Here is a 13,933-nt window from a genome sequence, read left to right on the forward strand (position 1 = left end):
CTGTGGTAAAATATCTTTCATTAGAGATTTAATTATTCCTTTTCTATGATATCCAGCCTCTGAAAATGTTAGTACAAATAATGTCTCTAAATTTGTAATGACACTAATGCATGCCAAGAAATACCTAAAGCAACTTGTTTCTTACTGTCATAATGGTCTATGATCATCAAAAAAAAAAAAAAAAGAAAGAAAAAAGAGGAGAATAAGCAAAAGGCAGGAAAGGGAAGAACATTGGAAGAAAAGTCCTTGAACCTATACAATTAGAAGCACAGTTTAGAACTAATGCTGAATTTAGGGTGTGATTTGTAGGAAGTATGCAAGTGGTTAATTAAATGTTGGTTCAATAACTCTAAAATACAGTTTCATTAGCTTTAAAAAGCATCATTAGTCAATAAGGTCGGTGGATGGCATCAGTGTCAATTTTCTGATCGTGCTATTGTACAAAAGAGATCCCATGTACTTGCTACCCAGTTTCCCTGACTGGTAACACTTTGTAAAGCTATGGTAAAACATCACAACCAGGAAGGTGACACTAATGCCATCCACTGATTTTATAGTACAAATCTGGGTGAGATGACACCACTGGAACCTTAAGGAAGGTTTCATGTATGGGACCTTTCTGGACTGTTTCTTTCAACTGCATCTTATGTCATAGTAATAATAATATAAATGTACATACATGCATATTTATATATATGTATCTATATATGCATGTATAATAAGATAATTCAGTTATCTCAAAATAAAAAGTATCACCTGAGTAAGACAATAAAGAGTTTGATAGACAGGCAGACAGATCAGCAGGGAGAGGCTTTACTTTGCCGGCCTCTTCAGACACTCCAACAGCCAGTATGGTCAGTTAGATGTGTAACTGTTGCCTTTCCATCTCAAACCAACATTATGTTGTAAAGCAGTGACAGTTATCCTGACACCTCCCTCTCATCCCTGAGAAGCAAACACACCCTGTTCTTTGTACTGGCAAAGCCTTTTTTATAGCCATTAAAGCTAATGAATTTTTTTCAGTTCTACCTAGATGTTGCTCAGCAAGGCAAAATACAACTTCAACATAAATCACACAAAAATAGGCAAAAACTTACCTTCATATTTGTTGTTGCTTTTTAGGTTGTTGGTTTACTTCACCTAAAATATATTAAGGTCTGATCTTGCAAATACGATGTTTTCTTTCATTTTTTTTGGCGCCATAATGTATGAATGATTTATGAAATAGCAAAAAAAGGCCACTTTATTTTTAAGTGCTTTTAATGAAATTATTTTAAAAGCATATGTTGAAGACCTTTTTATTTTTTTAAGTAATAATTTTTTTCTCATTACTTTTATGCATTTAGAAAAATGAATTAAACCTTTTCCTTTGAGATAATTATAGATTCACATGCAATTAGAAGAAATTATGCAGCAAGAGTCTATGTACTTGTTACCCAGTTTCCTTCAATGGTAACATTTTGTAAAACTATGGTATGAAACACATCCAGGAAGTTGACACTGAAGCAATCCATTGATCTTGTTCAGATTCCTCAGTTTTACTTATATTCACTTGTTTGTGTGTATGTTTATTTCTATGTAAAGAAGTTCTGTTTTTCCTTCTAGTAAGTTTTCAACCAGAAGAACATCAGACATCATTTGTGTTCCTGCTTCTGTAAATAGGTGATAGAGATTTTAGTGACAGAAATCAGAATCCACCCTGGAGTGTGCTGTTTCCCTATGATAGCATGAAAACATTCCATACTGCTCCACAAGGAGCAATCAGCAACTGCATAAAACAGATGATGATTTGGGTGGTTTAGTCCTTTGTTTCAGAATTTTGTATGTTTAAAGGGCAAGTGTCTCTCTCCTATCTTTCCCAGTCCCCATCCTTCTCCATGTTTTCTTTGTTTGGTTTTAATAGATAAACTAAAATCAGCCTTTGGAAAAACCACCACTTAAGCAAATCAGCTCTTCAGAGAGTTATAAGCAAATGAACAACTTAAGAGAAAACTGTTCAATAGGAAGTTCTAAATAGACCTAATCTTTCTAATGAACAAATCTGAAAAAATGTTCAAGTACTAAGTTGTTGATACTTTAATGTGAAATGAAAAGCATAAAATTATGAAAGGTCTGTAAATTGAAAATGAAGAACTCATTCCCTATAAACAGTTGCAATGATTTCTTATATCTCTGATAGTGTCCTTGCTTTAAACTAACACAGATATGCACAGAACACGCACATATACACACTCACACATGCCAGCTCATACACACAAAGAGCTCAAGTGCCAGCGACTAAATCAAACTAGGGAAGTGGTTTTCCCAAGTTACAGATACTGTAGCTCCTATAATATATGGAAAAAAAAAAAGGTTGTTGTTGGCAAAGCATGGAGGACTGTGGTTATTTTCTCAGGAAGAAAGGGTTAGATGTCATATTTTCCCCTGTTTTAACACACATGAAAGAGCATTTAGGAAAACAAGATGCTAAAATCTTGTTAGGATAGGTAATCTAATGTTAGCTGAACAATAAAACCCAAAATCTATTTGTCCCAGAATTTTTTCCATAAGGACATGTCATTATCACCTGATACACTTTTCCCACCGGACTCTTCTCTCCACATTTCCTGAAGTAGATATGCTTGGGAAGAAAAAAGTTGGAAGAAATACTGAAAAAAGAGGTGATCTAGAATAACTATTCATGTGAACCAGCCCGTCTGAACTGTTCATTCATCTTAGACCAGTCAGAGAATTTATGCAGCCTAGTCTAAGCATTAGCCACAGAAAACAGACCAAATAGGCTAAAAAAGACCTGCAAACTGAGGGCATTTCACAGGGGATGCACGGCACATACCACTCACAGTGCCAGGCCTTGATCTTTCCCTCTGTGAGTCTTTGCGATTTGCGTTTGAGCTTTCAGTTGAAAGTAGAATGAGGGCGAAGCCCTAAGCCTTTTGGAATCCCAGGTATCTATGAAATGGGACTGGGAACGTTTCTCCCCCTACTGTGCAAGAGTTTTCTAGTTAGAGGAGGTATGCTGAGCCTTCTCTCTTCAGACCCAGGTATTCTGAAACCTACAGAGAGGTTCACAGGATAGAAGCAAATAAGTTTGGTGGATTCTGTCTTCACACTCAGACATAAACAGCCCACCGGCAGCTGGGTCACGAAGGGCCTCACACTGTACTGGATGCATGCTCCATTTGTGGCTTGGTGGCACAGGAGGACTGTACCAGCAGAGAGCTCATGAAAATCTGAATCTGTCAGCAGGAGGTCATTCTGCATGCATAATGAAAGAGATGAACCTTTAAAAACCGTCCATTCTTTTTTATTCAGAAACACATTACAGAAATAGTCATGTGTAAACCAACAAAATAATTTTTCAGTTATACAGACATGGCGCCCTTCCCAGGTGATAGCAAAACCGAACATGATCTGACTGTTGCCAGATGGTGAGTGGGAGCCCCAGGTCAGGGCTTTCTTCCTGGCATAGGTAGAACTGGTTGGCGGATGAGTTGGGTCTGTTTTTCATTAGCCCAGTTCACCCAGTTCCAAAGAAGGGCCTGGTTCTTGCTCAATCTGGCAACACAATTCGTTAGAAACACAGGTTTTGGACAACATCCCAGAGCCGCTCTCAGAAGGAAGGTCTCCAACAGTGACGTCTTCCTATGGGGAGAACAGAGGAGAGGAATCAGCCCTTTCTGCACACGCAGCACCTCCTGGTGAGGAGTCAGCCTCTGGCCCGAAAGATGAGGATTAGTGGCTGGCGTCACAGCTGGACCATCCCTTTAGTCATTCACATTCCTTTACCTGGACACTTAAACCAACCTGATCTAACTGATAAATCAAAGCAAGAGTCTCCCAGTTTCCTAGTTACACCAGCTAGAAATTATCAGTCTCTTCAGCTGATGGAAGCCTTAGCTAGTGTCTGGAATCAAAGTTTAGATGACAGCTAAGCCCCAGCTCTCATCTCTCCTTGAGTCTCATTTCCTTTGTGTTATTGAATGACCACATCTTTACCCCCGCTAGGAAGTTGGTTATCCCTCTTTGAAGCTTGCATGAACAAATACATGCACACACACACACACACACACACACACACACACACACACGCATATACCTAAATATATACAGAAAATCTGTTAGTCTATAAGCTTTAAAGCTAACATCTGATTCTTCCTTGCAGTGACTTGCTCATTATATTGTTTCCACAAAAATGTCCAAAACAAATGTATATCCTTTTCTTCACTGATTATTCTCAAATAAGCATTTAATTTGCAAAGACACTTAATGCTACAGGAAACTTTAGAAATGCTCATATATACTAATATAAAATTCTGATTTTTGCCTTAATTAAGGAGGGAGTATATACAGTGGTTAAGAATTCAGCACAAGAACCAGGCTTTCTGGGTTCAACCCTAAATCCGCTACTTAGAGAAAATGGAACTTTGGTGAAGTTACTTGTTATCAAATTAACTTGTATCTTGATTTTCTCATTTGTTCAAGGGGCTGATGCTACAGGGCTCACCTGGTAGGGCTATTATGAAGACCAGATGAGATAATGCAGCCAAAGGACTTAGAACCCTTCCTGGTATTCAGCAAGTAGCCAGTGAATGGAGTTGTCCTGGCAGTTACTATTAACTGACTATTACTGATTCATGGTCTATAAGCAGGATCCTGTGGAAACACTTAAGCAACAATTCATTGTGTCTAGTGTTTCACTGTTTTCAAACTATAACCACATCCATTATGCAGTTACCCAGTCCTACAATGATGTGCTGTCTATTGCTACCTTCATTTACTGGCTGCAGAAATGAATCTCAGAGAAGCTATTTGTTTAAAGACACAAAGAAAGTTTCAGAGGGAGAATGAACCCTGACTTTCTAACCTTTAGAACAGCACTTTGCCAATAACATTGAATTTTCAACATACTTTGCTAATATAAATTGTAATTATGATTTTTATATGCTGCATATAAAAATCTACTACTCACAACAGGAAATCATTCCTATTTTTCACATAAACACAGAAAAAGCTCCTAGAAAAATTCATGCTTCCAAATTGAGCAATGATTTTCAAATGGCAGACCACAATCATTTAGTGGATAATGAAATCAATTTAGTGAGTTGTAATCAACAATTTTTAAGGAAAGTGAAATAGGATAGATTATACTGGGGTGGAATAGAAAATAACAGAGTATAATATTAATTTGGGAAGCTTTATTTCAGTTATTTTTTTTCTAGTGTGCATATACTAGGTTGTAATAGAAAATGTAAACAATTTTTAAAATGCATTTTTTTCACACCTTCTAGGATGGCTATATTTTCAAAAAAACAGTGAAAATTGTGAGTGTTGGCAAGGAAGCGAAGGAATGGGAATCCTTGTAGAAAGCTGGTGGGAATGTAAAATGGTATAGTGGCTGTGGAAAACATTCTGGCAGTTCCTCAAAAAGTTTAACAGAATTATCATATGACCCAGCATTTTCACTCTCAAATATATACTCAGAACAGAAAATAGGTAATCAAACAAATACTTGTGTGCAAATGTTCACAGCACCACTATCCACAATAGCCAAAATAGAAACAACCCAACAGTCATCAATGGATGAATGAATAAACAGACATGGAATATCTGTATAATGAATTATTATTCAGCCATAAAAGGAATGAAGAATTAATACATGCTACAACATAGATGAGCCTTGAAAACATTGTGCTCAGTGAAAGAAGCCTGACAAAAAACTCACATATTGTATGATTCCATTTGTATGGAAAATCCAGAAAAGATGGGAAGTTGATTAGTGATTTGTTAGGGGCTGGGGGCCATGAGGAATGGAGAGTAACTGCTTATTGGGTATGGAGCATCCTTGGGGGTGGTAGAAATATTTTGGAACTAGACAGAGGTGATGGTTGTACAACATTCTAAATGTACTAAATACCACTAAATCTTTCACTTTAAAATGATTAATTTTATGCTCTATGATGTCATGTGTATGTGGAATCTAAAAGACAAAACAAACAAATGAAAAACAGGAATAGATCCATAAATACAGGGAACAGACTGGTGGTTGCCATAAGGGAGAGGTGTAGGGGGAAGGTGAAATAGGTGAAGGGGATGAAAAGATGCAAGATTCCAATTATAAAATAAATTAGTCATGGGATGCAAGTTCAGTCCCAGGGAAGAGTCAATAATATTGTAGTATCTTTGTATGTTGACAGATGGCAACCGTGATTATGGTGGTAAGTATTTAGTCATGTATGTAATTGCTGAATCACTGTGTATACCTGAAAGCAATGTAATATTGCATATCAACTATATTTCAATTAAAAAAATAAAAAGAAAATTGTTCCTTTTAAGTTATGTGAATTTCATCTCAATTTTTAAAAATATCAATAGTGCATTTCTACTTTAGGGTCATAGTCAAAAGAACTTGAGAACCACTGAAGGGGGTTCTCCTGTTTGCCCAGGTGACCTTGTCCTCCTGGCACAGCCCCGTGGCCCCTCCGTGGGGTTCTGGCTCCACACAGGAGAAGCGCTCTCCTTTTTCAGTTTCCACACCTTTCCTGCTTCTTTCTGCTCAAGAAGGGAGGATTGGATTTCAAGAAAGAGGCTGCTGCCTACGTTGGAATTTCTCAAGAACTGGGAGGAATCGTGGACTCCATTCACCTTGAAAACAGCGTGGAAGGAGAGGGAGCAGCTTGACCTTGAGAAATAAGTATGGGACTTAGAGTTAGATCTGGATTTAAGTCCTGATTCTACCACATACTAAGTATGCTCATGACCTTGGGAAAATATTGTATCCCTCTGTTTCTTCATGTGCTAAATTTGCATTTTTGTTGTTAAGGATTAAATAATACATACAATGTTCACAGAAGACGGTAGATGCTTAACCAACAGTAGCTGTTATTATAATTGATATTATTTCAATATTTCACCAATTCTGGACCCCACAGCTTTTCATCTTAACATCTCCAAAATCAGGCTGTGTCTTGCAATTGAAAACAATTCACACTTTAAGGGGCCTCATTTTTTATATTTCTGAGTGGCACATCTTATAATTGAAAGCATCTTGAATTTGATGAAATGCAGTATTTGGAGACAAATGTTCTAGAACAGGGAGTCTCAGCCCTGTAAGACCTATTGTCTTTTTTACTAACAAATGTTTTGAAATTCCCCTTTTAAACTGTAGTAAAATTTATAGTTAACATAACCAACCTACACACATCAGTTTAAAGCAATCAATATACTACCCTGACAGTCATATAAGCAAGAAATGAAAAAGTAATTTAATATTTAAAGTTTAGGAATAATCATACTGGAAGATAAAGTGATAGGTATTTTATTTATATGCAAAATCACTTCAAATGCAACAGCTGCAAAACTCAGACTGAGTCTGAGTATTGCATTGACAATTTATGGACTTAAACACAAGAACGATGTTGGTTGATGTCATTTTCTGAAATAGTAAATAACTTGGTAAATTCTGAGAAAAGCAGTTTTCCCATGATTCTCACAGTAGTTGCATTCCTGAAATTTTTAGTGTGTATTAAAATTGCACAAAAAATACTTTGTGGTTTCATTAAAATGAAATTAAGTTCTAGACCCAGATAATTACATAGACACTTTTCACCTGTGCATGAATGTCCAGGACTGTCTTCAGAAGTCAGGGGTACATGGGAAAATTCACAGCACGTGTCACTTTCTCATGCATTGTCAGTTGCCTACCATTCTATCCCCCAAATGCCAGTCAAATCACCCCAATGGTGTCAACTAAAAATGACCCCTTCAGATTTCTAAAGTGGCACCTTGGGGCAGTACAGCTCCTGCTGAGAGCTACTGTTCTCAGATTGGTATGCTGACTGGGTGGGCCTCTTTTGTGTTGACTTTGGGACTCAACATCAATAAGTGACACACAGGATAATAAAACCTTTTGTTTTCCTCTGTTACCTCATAAGGCCAAGGGGCTGTGAAGAGAAAATAGGACAATCATCAAAGCCTACAACACTCTACAAATACTAGACAGTGTTTTGATCACTAATCAAAAATGTGAGTATGGAAGAAATTTTAAAAAGAACAAAAAGGTAGCATATAATGTTCCAAAAAGAAGCTATGGCAATGGAACTCCCATCAATCGTACTTACAAATACTTGTTGTGTTCCTAAGTTAATATATCTTCTGTCTGATGCAAACTTTATGAAGTGGCCTACATATAACCAACTTTACCAATAAAAAACTTGATTCCCACTTTCCAATTATCAAAGTGGAAGTTATGAAGATAAGATGGGCTGAGAAAATAGCACCCCACGGGATCCTGAAAATGGTACATCTTTCAGACAACAGGAAAAAAACATGTCAGTGACTAGAAGAAAAAACAATTTTAGCTTTTCTTTAAATCCAGTAGCTCTTTCTTTTAAGTCTAGTAACTCTTATTTAGTCCTTGATAATATGGAGATGTTAAGTACCAGATGTTTCTATTGGTTCCGCTTTTGCTAAAAACAAACACTTATCCATCACAAGGAAAAGCCATGCTGCTTGCAGGTGACCAAGTGGAACGTTGTGACAGGACGGTGTGTTATTTCAGGAGAGCATACACTAATCCTACAGTAATTAGTAACTCCTAATAGATCTCCCATGAGAATCAGGGGACATTTTTCTCTTCAGAACTTACCCATAGCAAAAATAAAGACTAAAGGTAAGAGTTAACCATTTTTAAAATGCACAGCTTTCTAAAGAGATACACCAAAGAGAGAAAGCAAATGCAATATGAACTCATATATTTACATTTGACATAACATATATAAGTGTATAAACAGTGTTTGCTTATATTTAAAAATGAAAGAATAAACCAAGAAAAATGAATAAAAACAAAAATAGTTGAAGTGCTTACCTATTGGAGGAGGGAGGAAAAGGAGGAAGGAATCGATTGACAGGAGGTTTTCTTACATGTGCCTTGGACCCGTGTTGGTATTTTACATGTGATTAAACAAAATTCAGCACAACCAAAGCAAAAAAATGTAAATCCCCAAATCATATATAACATTAAACAGTGAAGTTAATTAAGTATCTAGTTGTTGGTATAGCCACCCAGAGAACTACACCTAGTGATTTCACTTTGAGCAACTCTACTAAGCTACACCTTAAGTAAAAGAATACCTAATAATAATATAATTTTAAAACTTTTTCTAGTAATCGTAATTTTGGTGGGAGTGTGAATATTGTTATTCTGAGATGATTATGTGTATAATGTGATAAGGAAATGAGTAATTACATATCTATTTTTGAAGAGGTAGATTTTTTATGTGAGAGAATGGAGGTAAAGATAGAGGATTGATTAATTACTGAATTTAAAGTGTAAATATTAAAATGAATCCCTGAAGTATTTTATCTTTAAAAAGAAGTATGCATTTCCTAGTTCTCTTTACTGAAAGGCCTGGACACAATGACCAATTGAATAGTAATGAGTCACGTGGAACCCGGGTCGCTAAATATCGTATCTCCCTAAAAGGAATCAGGACTTCAAATATCTTTTTAAATCAGATATCAAAGAATCTATCAAATACAACTTGAATCATATCAAAAGGACGCAGGAACCTAATGAAACTAACCCCCTCTGGCTAAGTATAGGACAATTAGAGCACCAATAAGAATAATAATGGAGAGGACTGAAACATATCAACTATGTTTAGCATTTGGTTAGTTTTTAGGACATTAGTGAACTGACTCAGTGAACTCATAAACTTACTCATACTAGTAATCAAAAGGAAAGAATCAAGCATTTCTCCTCTCTTTCTAAGGATCCAGACCATGATCATCCATGTAGTTAACATTGTACATGTAACAGAGTGAAAAAGGTTGGCATCTCTGCCTTCATACTATACCTGTTCCCTTTGCTGCTTAATATTTGGGTCAAAAAGCTTCTGCTCACCCCTGCAGCAGGAATTTTGCTCATGACTTAAGGTTGGTGCAACCAGTCCCTTACCTGAAACCTGCCTGCCCTGAGGAGATGAAGAAGTATGTAGAAAATGATGACTAGATCATGGCCAGACAAACATCAATGACTGGAGTCAACTAACCAAATACGAGGAGTCACACAGCCCTCCCTCCTCAGATCCTTGCTGACGTCCAGAGGTCTGAGTTTGATCACCACCTCCTGGCCTTGACTGCCTCCTGTGCCACTCCACTTCCCTAAAGAAACTTGAAATCAATCTTAAGTTAAAATGTTTCTTTAGGAAATGAGCCCACCATCTTCTCAGTCTGCTGGCTTTCCAAATAAAGTCGCTGTCCTTGCCCCAACACCTTGGCTCTCGACTTACTGGCATGTTTAGGGGGAGTGGCACAAGCTTGGACTCAGTGACAGAGAAGGAGAGTCAGCCAGAGAGTATCTACCTCGTGATGGAAGTTAATAATACTAAGACCAGCTCTCGGTGGGGCGGGGAAAGAGAAAAGAACTAGAATCAAATCGAACATCTAGATGTAACTACCATCTTGCAGGAAGTACAGGTGATGGAGGAGCAAACACGTGAAATGACAAGAGAGGGATGTGCTCAGCAGATCCACACTGTGAGAAACCATGCAAGACAAACAACCCTGTTTATGAGAAATGGGTTGGGGTGGGGAAGCTTGAGTGCTTATAAATTAAAAGAGACTTCAATGACTGATGAATCAAATGCAATGTATGGAGCTTGTCTGGATCCTGATTCAAAGAAGCAAGCTGTAAAAACCATATATATTACAATTAGGAAAATGTGAATACTCACTGAATAGTTGACAATGTTGTGGAATTACCCTCTGCAAGGGTGGGGGAGGTGGTGGTTATTGATGCGGTGGTTATGTTTAAAAAAGGAAGTCCTTGTTTTATTAAAAGATACAGAGGGAAATATTCACACATATGATATAACAGCTGAAATTTGCTTCAAAATAATTCGGGGGGGTGCACATATTGCATGGGAGTACCAAAAAAAAAAATGACCATGAGTTGCTAATTATTGCTGCTGGGTGATGAGTACATGACGGCTTATTGTCTTTACTTTTGAACATATTTGGAATTTTCTATAGTAAAAAAAATGAGAAACTACCAATATTAGTTAGCTAAGAGATAAAAGACTGTAGATTAGCCATAGAAAAGTGTTACGGATTTTCAGAAAAGTAGTTTTAAGAATGACAAAACTTAGAGTAAATAAAATTCAATCATCTAAGAAAGAAAATGAAAACTTTATGTTCACAGGGTGTATACTGGCTGACTTTTTGAAAGTCATTTAGAAAAATCCTCACATAGTAACTAGAGAATTGAATATGTCAAAAATTGTGACAAACTATGAAGTTGGACTTTAACCAAATTAGTCATAAGATATATAATCTTCATTGTAGCCAAGCTCATGCTGGAAAATTGACCTGGTCACTCAAATGGATGAGAAATGTAACATCTTGTGTCATATTTGCACAATTGAAAAATTTTTAAACAAATACATTTATTTGTATAGTTTCTTTTGAATTTAATGGGGAAAACACAGAAGAACTTAAGTATGAAGCCCTGACATAAATGTGTTCTCAGAATCAAGGGAAGCTCTTGTATTTCTGCAGATACAAAGAAGTCATTGATTCACTTGTCCTCTGTCAGCCAATCACTTGAAAAGTGGCCATTTGGGTTTCATGAAGCTTATAAAGCAAAACCTCTGGAGCACTCCATCCCCACAAAGATTTAGTGAACTAAGCTTCCTTTAATAATTCTTTGCTATGTCTGAATAATTCCCTCTAGGGTATCGATTTACCCAGCTAAGAGAAAGAGACAAGAACATACCATATTCTGCGTTTATCCAGAGTCACTTGGAACACCATTAAGTGGTACCACGTGGGGATGCTGACATGCTAGAGTGAAGTGGTCTTTGTGCCTTTTCATTTGTAGCAGGCAGAGCCATGGAAAGCAAACTAGATTGGCATTTGGATATCCTATATAGGGCCAGGACTCTATTACTTACTAGCTGTATAACCTTGAGCTTTCCTCATCTATAAATTAGGACTGTAAGAGTAGCAGAACAGGAAAACTGAGGGAGAGTCTTGTACTTCTCTTTACACATTCACCCCAGGTTTTATGCGAGTGAGTTGGACCATGCCTGACTCACGTTTCCATCAATCATAGAAAATACTTATTAAATGCTCACGAACTTACATGTACTGTGCTCAGCACTGGGATGGAAAGATAAGTAAAAAGTACTCCTTCATTTCAGCCCATTAGGGTTCACAAATGAACAGATAAATAATACAGAACAATGCTTATTTAAAATGCTTATTTAAAATGCTTATTTAAATGCTTTTAAGTAAAAATGTGCTGTGATAGCCCAGAAAAACCTCCTCAGTGTAGTGAATCTTTGTGCCCGGTCTCAAGGAATGAGTAGGTCATTTATCACTAGCAGAGAAGTGGAACAAGGCATGAGGTGGGGAAAAGAAAGGAAAAGAAATGCTCAGAGAATTTAAGAAAGTCCAAGGGCATTTAACAAATATCTCAACCTGGCTTAGAAACAGTGAAACGAGGCTGAGAAAGGCTTGCTTGAAAGAGACTGCGAGGGACCACGACTGCCCTGGTAAGGAATTGGGGCTTCATCACGGGCTCTCCACCAGGGATTCTCCACCAGGGAAGCCGCTTTCTTGCTCTGCTCACTGTTGTCAACCTCCATGGGTGCCTCCCAGTAACAGTGCCAATGTCACCTGATTTTTCTAATTCAGAAACATTGCAAGCAGCTTTATACATAGCACTGTATGGTTCCCCCATGCTACTAATTTTAATATAACATAACTGAAATTGCTCTTAATTTATGCTACTGCTAATTAAGATCAGTTTTCATTTCAGTTCTTTATGTACACAAAATGCAGGAGACATCCTCCTCCAGATTATGTTGGGGCAGATTTGCTCATTGCAAAGAATATAAATTCTGTGTCCAGCTCTTTAAAACCATCAAAATAAGTTTCTTTTCCTGGGCTATGTATGGCATATTTGCTTTCTGAAAGAGTTCATGTAACTCTCAAATGTGTCTAACTTACTCCCTGAGATTATCTGAACTACATTGGAAGAAGCTTTCCTAGTTGGAGCTAAGAAAGCCAGCATTTATTGGACATTTTCTTCAAACATGATAATATACTAGTTATAAGCCTCTTAGAAATTACAAAGAAAGAAAAATAGAAGGGCTGGTTTCTGTCTTTGAGGGTTCAGACCAGGAGAAGAGGCTGCATAAGCACAAATGAAATGATTGAAAATGCCTGGTTAAAAACACATTAAGGAGAAATTTAAAAGCTATGCACTTAAAACAATCTCCGCAAAATAAGATTTCAGTATCTCTTAGGTCATATCTTTCCTAGAACGTGCCATTAGGCTTTTATCAATGCTTTTAACATAACGCTTGCCAGGAAGAAAAATTTTAAGTATAACTTTGCTTGGAATAGCCAAACATGAAAGCAACATAATTGTCCATCAGTAAATGAATGGATAAAGAAGATGTGGTACATATACACAACAGAATATTATTCAGCCATAAGAAGAAAACAAATCCTATCATTTGCAACAACATGGATGGAGCTAGAGGGTATTATGCTCAGTGAAATAAGCCAGGTGGAGAATGGTAAGTACTAAATGTTTTCTGTCATTTGTGGAGCATAAGAACAAAGCAAAAACTGAAAGAACAAAACAGCAGCAGACTCACAGAACCCAAGAATGGATTGACAGTTACCAAAGGGAAATGGACTGGGGAGGGTGGGTGGGAAGGGAGGGAGAAGGGGATTAAGGGGTATTATGATTAGCACACATAATATGGGGAGGGAAAATGGGAAGACAGTATAGCACAGAGAAGACAAGTAGTGACTCTATAGCATCTTACTTTGCTGATGGACAGTGACTGAAATGGGGTGTGTGGTGGGGACTTGATAACAGGGGGGATGGTAGTAACCACAATGTTGCTCATATGAAACC

At 37.2% G+C, this 13,933-nt stretch overlaps 1 long non-coding RNA gene across 1 annotated transcript in view; it reads right to left on the minus strand.

Moving 5' to 3' along the window:
• Positions 1-3,312: 3,312 nt before the first annotated feature.
• The window catches only part of LOC130684140 (uncharacterized), a 191,518-nt gene continuing 180,897 nt past the window's right edge, over positions 3,313-13,933 (minus strand). Inside the window, exon 3 of the long non-coding RNA XR_008998305.1 lies at positions 3,313-3,642. This is a non-coding gene — a long non-coding RNA (uncharacterized LOC130684140). The remainder of the gene's footprint in view (positions 3,643-13,933) is intronic.

The sequence above is a fragment of the Manis pentadactyla genome, chromosome 6 (assembly GCF_030020395.1).
Source record: "Manis pentadactyla isolate mManPen7 chromosome 6, mManPen7.hap1, whole genome shotgun sequence".
In the NCBI taxonomy this organism is placed as follows: domain Eukaryota; kingdom Metazoa; phylum Chordata; class Mammalia; order Pholidota; family Manidae; genus Manis; species Manis pentadactyla.